This window comes from Otolemur garnettii, unplaced genomic scaffold, assembly GCF_000181295.1.
Source record: "Otolemur garnettii isolate 467f Iridium unplaced genomic scaffold, OtoGar3 scaffold00006, whole genome shotgun sequence".
NCBI lineage: Eukaryota > Metazoa > Chordata > Mammalia > Primates > Galagidae > Otolemur > Otolemur garnettii.
Window position 1 is genome coordinate 34,776,535 of NW_003852401.1, and position 9,485 is coordinate 34,786,019.

Sequence of the window (9,485 nt, forward strand, 5' to 3'; positions counted from 1 at the left end):
CACGTTCCATCTTCTGCCCATAAATCCTGTCTGACCACAAAGCAGCAGTGGTGTCTCTCTGAACCAATTGTGGTTCAGGGGGCTGACAATTCTCAAATCATTCTTTGTCCAGTTAAACTCCATTAAGTTTAATTTGTCTAATGTTTTCCTCTTAGCATATGGAATGACAAAAATCCTTATAAGAGGGTCATGGGGAGTCAGAATCTGAAGAGAAGATGGTGTGATGATAGAAGCAGAGATCTGAGTGATGCACTTTGAAAATGGAGGAAGGGGCCCCAAGTCAAAGGAGACAACTGTCACTATGAAAGTTTTGAGACAGGCTTTGTTATGGTTCATCATTTCACTTTCAAGAAATACTGTCAACAGTCTGTCCTTTCTGATTCACCCGTGCAAGTTTCCCCTTACTCATCTCATCCAGGTTGCTGGGAGGCTTCATTTGTTTCCAACTGTGGAACTCAGTGGGGCGTCAGCTATGAAGCTGAGAAAAGAGCACTTTCACATAGTGATTTTTCTATGGTTTCAGAAGTGGGTTAAATGAGTCTCAAAGACTTGAGCATTAGTCACGGGGTTGGGGGGACCTTGCTCCTTCCCATGTAGCAAATTTTCAGTGGTTTCAAGAATTTAGAAGAGGCAGAACTTCCCTGAAAGACGAGGAGAGGGGTGGGGGCATCCAGAGGCCTTAGTGGCTGAGGAAAACATCGCCACTGTTGGTGAAAATAATCAAGTGACGTTTAAGACCATTGAAGCAGCACTACAGATGCTGTATGGGATGTCTGGCAGTGTCCAAAATCCCGCACGATTATCTTCGAGACAGGGCGGTTTCATCCTGCGGGGTGCCTCATACTTTGACGGAAGAACAAAAGCTCATCCGTGTTGGATGTGAAGAAAGGCTGGTCAGATTCCCCGGAGGCCAGTCTAGACACGTTTCTGCCATCCTTACTGGCAATGAAACCAGTTTACTCCAGAGAATAAGTATCAGTTGACAGTGTGGATTTTTTCCCAAAGAAAATCCACCAGCAAAAGTGAACCGGCCCCAAAGTGTTGGAGAGTAAATGGTGGCAGCTTTCTTCTCCAAAAGTGGTCGTGTTCCAGCTGTTCCCCTGGAGGAACAAAGGATTGTCACTGCTTAGTGGTACACCATAGTGTGCCTACCAAAAGTTTTGGGGAAGCTGCAAGAACAGCAGTCAAGGACAGGATTGTAGGGGACCATCTTGCAGCATCTGCCTACACAGCCAGTATCACCATTCTGGAGTCCTCGGAGGTTATACTTATGACCCATCCACCCTATGGTCCTGCCCTGGCCCCGTATGATTATTTCCCATTCCCTAAAGTAAAAAGATCACATGTGTGGAAGGGTTCTCCAGCCCTGAAGAAGCTGTTTACACCTACAAAAGGGAGCTTAAGCACTTGAAGAAAATGAGTGGCAAAAGTGTTTTCAAAATTGGTTTTCCATAAGAATGCAATAGTGCATAGGACATCACGGCTGTTATTTGGAGAAAATATAGTAATCAAAGTGATTTTGTGGTTCTCAATTTTTGTGTATCTCAAAGCTTGTGTACTGTCCTTCATGCAGGTGGCCACTAGAAGCTGAGAAGGGAAGGACACAGCCTTCCCTCAGAGCTCTCAGAGAGAGCCAACCTTGCTGACACGTTGGCGTTGGCCCACTACAACTGATTTTGGACCGGTGACTTCTAGAACTGTAAAAGAATAATTTTGTGTTGCTTTTAAGCCACTACATTTGCAGCAATTTGTCATAGCAGCAATAGAAAACTATAATAACATAGTATTGAGGCTCGGCACCTGTGGCTCAAGTGGCTAGGTGCCAGCCACATACACCTGAGCTGGCAGGTTCGAATCCAGCCTGGGCCCACCAAACAACAATGACGGCTACAACCAAAAAATAGCTGGGTGTTGTGGTGGGTACCTGTGGTCCCAGCTACTTGGGAGGTGGAGGCAGGAGAATTGCTTGAGCCCAGGAGTTGGAGGTTGCTGTGAACTGTGATGCCACAGCACTCTACTAGGGCAACAGCTTGAGGGTCTGTCTCAAAAAAACAAAACAAAAACAAAACCCCCCACAGTATTGACATATAAATTATATTAAATGCATATATTAGTTTTTGAAAACTGACACTTTTATGGTATTTATATTCTCATTCAAGAACATAGTCTCTCTTCCTTTGTTCAGATCTCATTTTATCTTCTTCCAATCTATGGAATTTAGCTCAACTTAATGAGGTGGTCAACGTAGGGAGGTGGTCAGCTATGAAAGTTCTACCATCCACATACACACATAGACACACATAAAAACATCTCCAATGTAGGGATTGGTTTCTTCTTGCTAAATTTATTCTGAAATATTTTATGTTTTGCCATTGTTGTGAATTAAATATTTTTCCAAGTTTCTACTTCCATGTAATTATTTTTAGGATGTGGAAAAGGCGATTGATTTTTAGTCGTTGGTTGTTTATCCAAGTGTGTTAATAAATTCTCTTCTCTTATTAAGTGTAGCAGGTTTTTACTAGAGTTACTTGGATATTTGGGGGTTTTGTTTATTTGTCCTTTTAAAAATAATCACACCATTAGCAAAAACAAAGAGTTTTATTCCTGTTATCAAATATTCCCAGTTATTTACTTTTGTCCTATTAATTCTTTTGGGATTTCTAAGTCCCTGGTTAGTTTTCACAATGACGGTGAGAATCTCTGAGTAGTTTCTGCTTAATTGAAATGGCTTGAGCATTTTGCATATTAGGTTTCTACTTTCTATTGATTTTTTAAATATCCTTTATTTTGTTAAATAATTTCTTTAATTCTTAATTTACTAAATACATTTTAAGTACCCACAGATATGATCACACATCCTCCTTCAAAGCATTGATGTAATAGATTGTGTTGCTAGACTTCCTGGCACTGAACCACCCTTGACTTCGTGGAAGAGGTTATGACCTATCTTTTTTTTTCTTGATACATTGCTGGATTCCACTTATATTTTATTTATATTCTTGAGTCTATATTTCTGAGATTGTCTATAATTTTTTAATTTGTCTTATTTTTATCCACTTTGATTAAGTTTATTTTGATTTTGTAAAATACATTGGGTGTTATTTTCATTATTCTCTATGGTGTATAGCAATTTGAATAAAAGTAGTATCGTGGGTCCTCTAAAGGTTAAATAATATTCAGCTAGAAATCCATGATCCTGGTGAATTTTCAAACATTTTTATTTCCCTCCTTTTCCTCACTCCAATTTCAGCACCTAAGTTTTTCTGATACTGGTTGAGTATTTTCATTAGAGACTGCCACTTAAATTATTCTTAGAAGTTTTCCATCTCATGAGCCCTTGTTTAGATTTACATTATCAATCTTTAGTCAGATCTGATGCTGGCAAAATGAGGATGAAAAAGCATAAGAGTAACAGGTTAATGCAAATACATACATACATACATTCATAAAGCTAAGGGGAAAAACCCAACCATAGAGGAGGCTGAGGCAAAGCAGAAGTGAGTTAGGAGAATGGAGAGAGAATGATCTACATACCCAGTGAACAGGGCTTCAAGAAGGTGGCAGCGTTTATCACAGCTCAATCTACAATCACCAAAACGTGGAAACAGCCTAAATACCCACCAACCCAGGAATACATTAACAAGCTGTGATGTATACCATGGAATACTATTCAGCATTTAAAAAGGTGGTAATTGTGGCCTGTAGCTCAGTGAGCAGGGCACCGGCCACATACACTGAGGCTGGTGGGTTTAAGCCCAGCCTGGGCCTGCTAAACAGCAATGACAACTACAACCATAAAATAGCTGAGTGCTGTAGCGGGCACTTGTAGTCCCAGCTACTTGGGAGGTTGAGGCAAGGGAATGGCTTAAGCCTAAGAGTTTGAGGTTGCTGTGAGTGTGATGCCACAGTACTCTACCGAGGGTGACATAATGAGACTCTTCCTCTAAATAAATAAATAAAAATTTCAAAAAACAATAAAAGATAAAAATAAAAAAGATAGTACCTTTATATCTTTTGTATTAACCTGGACGGAGTTGGAACACACTCTTCTTAGTGAAGTACACAAGAATACTGTGTACGTCACTAAAGAAGAGAAGCAAGAATCCAATGGACTCAATTCTAATGTAATACCAGTAGACGATCTAACACGTGCCCACGTAAGAGAAAAACTCAAATCAATTCAAGGTGGGAGCAAGGGAACCAGAGAGTCGGGGGAGATGATGTGCTCCCAGTTAATGGACACACTGTTGGGGGTATGGCACACTTTTTGGGGTGGGACGCAATTATAAGAGGGACTTCACCTAACAAATGCAAACATTGTAACCTGATTCTTTGTACCCTTGATTAATGTGACACAAGAGAAAAAAAAAAAAAGAAGGTGGCAGCAGAGTGCAGCACCTTGTACCTGTAGCCCCAGCTACTGGGGAGACTGAAAGAGGAAGATTGCTTGAGGCCAGGAGTTTGGGGTGTGGTAAGTAGTTACCAGGGCCACTTTACTCCAGACTGGGCTACACAGCAAGACCTCAGCTCCTAAAAATAAAATTTAAAAAAAAAGAGGAAATTGTCAATTAGATCAAAGGCAGCTGAGAGGTGGAATGCATTGAACCAGAAAGCAGATCTTTGGATTTGACAATATGGAAGTCACTGAATTGAAAGAACAGTTTGGCTGCAACGGTGACAATAAAAGCGTGGTTGGAGTCAGTTCAAGAGAGAAGTAAGGAATTGTGTCTTCTTTTTAAAAATCTTCATATTGTTTTTATTTTTGAAATTCAGAAATTTAGAAAATATTTTCTTTCTCTTTTTTTTGAGACAGAGCCTCAAGCTGTCCTCCTGGATAGAGTGCTGTGGCATCACAGCTCACAGCAACCTCCAACTCCTGGGCTCAAGTGAGTCTCCTGCCTCTGCCTCCCAAGTAGCTAGGACTATAGGCGCTCACCAGAACGCCTGCCTATTTTTTGGTTGCTGCCATCATTGTTGTTTGGCAGGCCCGGGCTGGATTCAAACCTGCCAGCTCAGGTGTATGTGGCTGGCGCCTTAGCCGCTTGAGTCACAGGCGCCGAGCCAGAAAATATTATCTTAATACCAAAACATAATGATACTCTGATCAATGACTAACTTGAATGAACTTTGATATTCAAAACAAATGCATCGGTTATTGGAAGAAACCATAAACTTACTTCACGTGTAAGACAGACTATGATCCTCTGGAATTTTCTTTGGAATATTTGTATAGCAAAGTGAGCAATTTTACTTTGCTGGACAGCAGAGAAATGGGGCAGTGGCTGGTGGGGATAAACATCTTTTCTTTTTTAAGATGGGAAATGAGAAGGTAGCTAATGAGTATCTGATACGTCTCCCAAGAAAGTTGAGGTTGCACCTCTCATAAGTTGAAAATATCCTAAGTTGAGAAACATTTAATGCACCCAACCTGCCCAGCGTCATAGCTTAGCCTACCTGAGGGGTAGGGAACCTTCGCCATTAAGGTCACAGATGGCCTTCTAGGTCTGTAAATGCAAGCTTTTGACTAAATCCAAATTTTACAGAACAAATACTTTTATTTTCACTAATAAATTTTTGTCTTTTACATTTTTATTTTATTTTTGAATGAACATATTTAAAATACCAAAGAATAAAATAAATTTCAACATAATAATCCTCCCAGATTGACCAGCACAATTTGAATATTAGTAAGCCATAAGAGCTAAATTGGCAGCTACTGCTCTCACGATTTGGTTTCATCTTCCCCCACCTGGCCTGCACCGCTACTTCGTGAAGCTGGTTGGCGAAAGATATTCATGGAGGTACTTCAGTCTATTATCAGCTTTTGACAACGGTGTGCTGTGTTTTGTTTAAAGTGGAATTTGTGAATACTCGCCCAGCTCACTAGCTTTTTTTTTTTTTTTTTTGAGACAGAGTCTCAAGCTGTCACCCTGGGTAGAGTGCCCTGGCATCACACCTCAAACTCTTGGGCTCAAGCGATTCTCTTGCCTCAGCCTCCAAAGTAGCTGGGACTACAGGTGCCTGCCACAACACCTGGCTGGTTTTTTTTTTGTTGCAGTTATCATTGTTGTTTTAGTTGGCCTGGGCCGGGTTCAAACCCGCCAGCCTCAGTGTATGTGGCCAGGGCCCTACCCACTGAGCTACGGGGGCCACCCTCAACAGCATTTTTTAATTCTGCCTGCTTAACAGCCCACTTTGTCAAAGAAGACCAAGAGAACTCTGAAGAAGAAAATAGATCTTTTAATGAGGATTGGGAGTTGCAATATTATCTCATTTCTGCTAAAGATAAGATGATGTACTTGCATGATTTACTTGTGTTTGGCCCGAAACCATCTAGGGTTGTAGTCCTGGGATGTTTGGGTATCCCTGGTCAAGGTCCACTAGTGCCAGGTCTTCCCTGCCCCATCTGTCCCAGCTCACCACCCCTCCCTAAATTCTTAGTCCTCCCTAAATCACCTTGGTCCTTGGCCTTGGTCCTTCCTAAATCTCCTTTCTGCCCAGGGCATGGTCCTTGAAGCCCAGGTTGTCCACTGAGCCCCCCACACCTCCATGGGAGCTAACAGGACCAGAGTACAGGCCTTGGGGCATGAGAGTCCCAGGCCTTGCTCCTGAACTTCCCATTTGAGCCTCAGCACAAGACATTCACCATGGAGATTGTACCTTGGTCGCTGAGAGGGAGGTCAACTGAGAGATGAAGGGGAAAGGGAAGCACCTATTTTGTTTGGTGTGCTGGACTCTGGGCAGTCTTCTTGGTTCTTTGGGCTGCAGGACTCAAGGACACTGTGGCCTGGCTCCAAATGGTCAAGAAGGTGCTGGATCATGACATTTTAAAGGAAGAACCAGTCACCTTTCACTTCCTGGCCAAATTTTATCCTGGGAATGCTGAGGAGGAGCTAGTTCAGGAGATCATGGAATATTTATTATTCTTACAGGATAAAAGAAGCAGATTTTATTATTTTATTTTATTTCTTATTTTATGTTCTTTATTTTTTAGAGAGACAAGGTCATACTCCGTCACCTGGGCTGGAGTGTAGTGGTACAATCATAGCTCATGGCACCCTCCCAACTCCTGAGCTCTAGCTATCTTCTTGGCTCAGCCTCCCCAGCGACTAGGACAACAGGAGTCCCCTCCATCAACCTGGCTATTTAGGACGCAGATTTTAGACAAAAAGATCTACGGCCCTCCTGAGACTTCTGTACTTTTGTCTTGTTACACCATCCAGTCCATCCCCTCTGTTCACAAGTGGGGCTTTTTGACACAGGAGGAATTGCTTTCAAAAAGAGTAATAAATCTGCATCAAATGACTCCAGAAATGTGGGAGGAAAGAATCACTGCCTGGTACGCAGGGCTCCGAGGCAGAGCCAAGGACTGAAGTGAAACGGAATATTTGAAGATAGCCCCGGACCTGGAGATGTAGAGTACAAACTACTTTGTGATGTGGAATGAAAAGAGCAAAGAGCACAGAGCAACTGCTTGGAGCACATGTGCATCACCTCCCCTCCTGGCCACCTGCCAGAGAGCCCTTCCCAGCCCACTGTTGTACCTGGGCCTCCGTCCCCTGAGGGCCTCCGTCCCCTGAGGGCTCTTTATTTTATATTCCCTTAGGGCTTAGTGGGGTCCCTCTGGGCCCCTCATAGCACCAGCCCGATGCAGGTGTCCACTCACAGGCTGGCTCTCAAAGCCCTTCCAGGCAGCAGCAGTAGGGCACAGAACCCCCACTCACCCCATGGGGCTCACTCACTCCTTGGCCTGGGGCCACCTTCTTGCCATTTCTCTTCTCTGTGGCTGATGTCACTGCTGTGGCCACCTGGGGCCCTTCAGCTCCTTCCAGCTGGGCTGTTGCACAGAGCAGGTGATGCATCTTAATCAAAGAAATGACACTTGTTAACTGAAGACGTAGGAGGGCCTGGAGAGTTCCTGAGGGCAGAGGTGGTCTCTAGCAAGTCCATCTGGTTCTGAGAAACTGAGAAGCTCCCAGACAGCCTGCCCTTTCCTGCTGTCAGGCCTACCCAGCGGTGTGGTGGCTGACCACTGCCTCTTGGGCCACCTTGGAGCACGCAGAGTGGGACTCAGCATCTAGGATGTGCATGTGGATGGCTGTGGCCGGATGAGTTTCCCCGTGTCTTCCTCCTGTTCCACAGGGAGAGTTCCCAGGGGCTGATGCCCCGCATTTGTATGGTGAGGACAGCTCTGTCTCAGGCTTGCAGCCATCCCCATGAGTTACCATCCTTCTGACCCATGAATGTATTCTTTAGCAGTGGCTTTGGGATACAGGAACACAATGGTGTTTATAAAACACAGTGTCAGGCTTTGTTTTCTTATTCTTTAAATGTTCTTTGTACTTCTGAGGTCCTGAAAGGCCAAGGAACTGGCTGGTGCCTGGGCTGTGGCAGGAGCAGGCTGGGGAGGCAGGTCTGCTCAGCCAGAAGTGCTTTCACCTGCCTGGAGGCAAGGATCAGCGCACCTCCCCACGTGTGAATAAGGCACAGAGGATGGTGACTTCAGAGAGGTCTTGAGCCCCAGTGGCTGCAGAAGGAATGAAAGAGGGGCTTGATTTTTAGACACTTGTGCCTGAGGCTGAGGTGACTGCGTCCTTTTTAAGTAGACATTATTAGGGCTGGGGAACTTGCCAGGTAAGAAAGTCTCTGAATTCCATTGAGAGCAGTGCCCTGGCCATGGTTCTTTCACTAGGAGCATTTCTGATGGCTCTTGGACAGAAGTTTCCATGAAATGCACTTCTCGAAGTCATGAACCAGCAGATGACATTCTATAAGGCGACGCTGCTAGCCCTGTTTGGCATAGACCACCTGGCTCATCCTGCCTGATGGCCCATCTCAACCCCAGCAGCACTCTGACCTCTAGTATCCACTCGGTTATTCCTGTACCCGCCAGACCTGGCTGGACAACACCCTGCAGAATTCTTCAACACTTCCTGAAAGACTGTGTCTGGTAACCTAGGGACAGGTTTCTCTCCCTCGCTTGTCTTTTTTAAAAGTCCAGAACTGACAGCTGCCTGTGGTAACTCACTGACGGGGCTGGGGCCAAGCCGTCCCCCAGGGGCTTTCAGAGAAGCTCCTTCGCTGTCAAAGATGTGAGTTCTGAATAGCCTCCTATCAGAGCCAGGCTATGGAAGGCTATTTTCTATTCTGGGGGACCTGCTGTAATTTAAATGATTGTTCTAATAAAAATTTTAAGCTGGGGAAAAAGGTATCTACTTAATTTACACATTCAGTAAACATTTGTTGATTATTCCCCTGTGCCCAGCACTGTGCCAGTTCTTCAAAGTGCATCTGGCAGAACATTAGCTGTGTAGAATAGGAACAGGGTAGGCCAGAGAAGAGCTCACTTTATGGTTACTTGGTTAAATAACAAATTAAAGATGTTATTTTAGAACTTCTTGTCTAAATCACAATGCTCATGGGAACACTGAGGCAGCATGCCCCACTTCTAGGGTGACCAGACGTCCCACTTTTGGCGGGACAGT

The 9,485-nt window shown here is 44.1% G+C and overlaps 1 pseudogene; it reads left to right on the plus strand.

Moving 5' to 3' along the window:
• The first annotated feature begins 764 nt into the window (after positions 1-764).
• Positions 765-7,580, plus strand: LOC100944888 (annotated as a pseudogene).
• Positions 7,581-9,485: the final 1,905 nt, after the last annotated feature.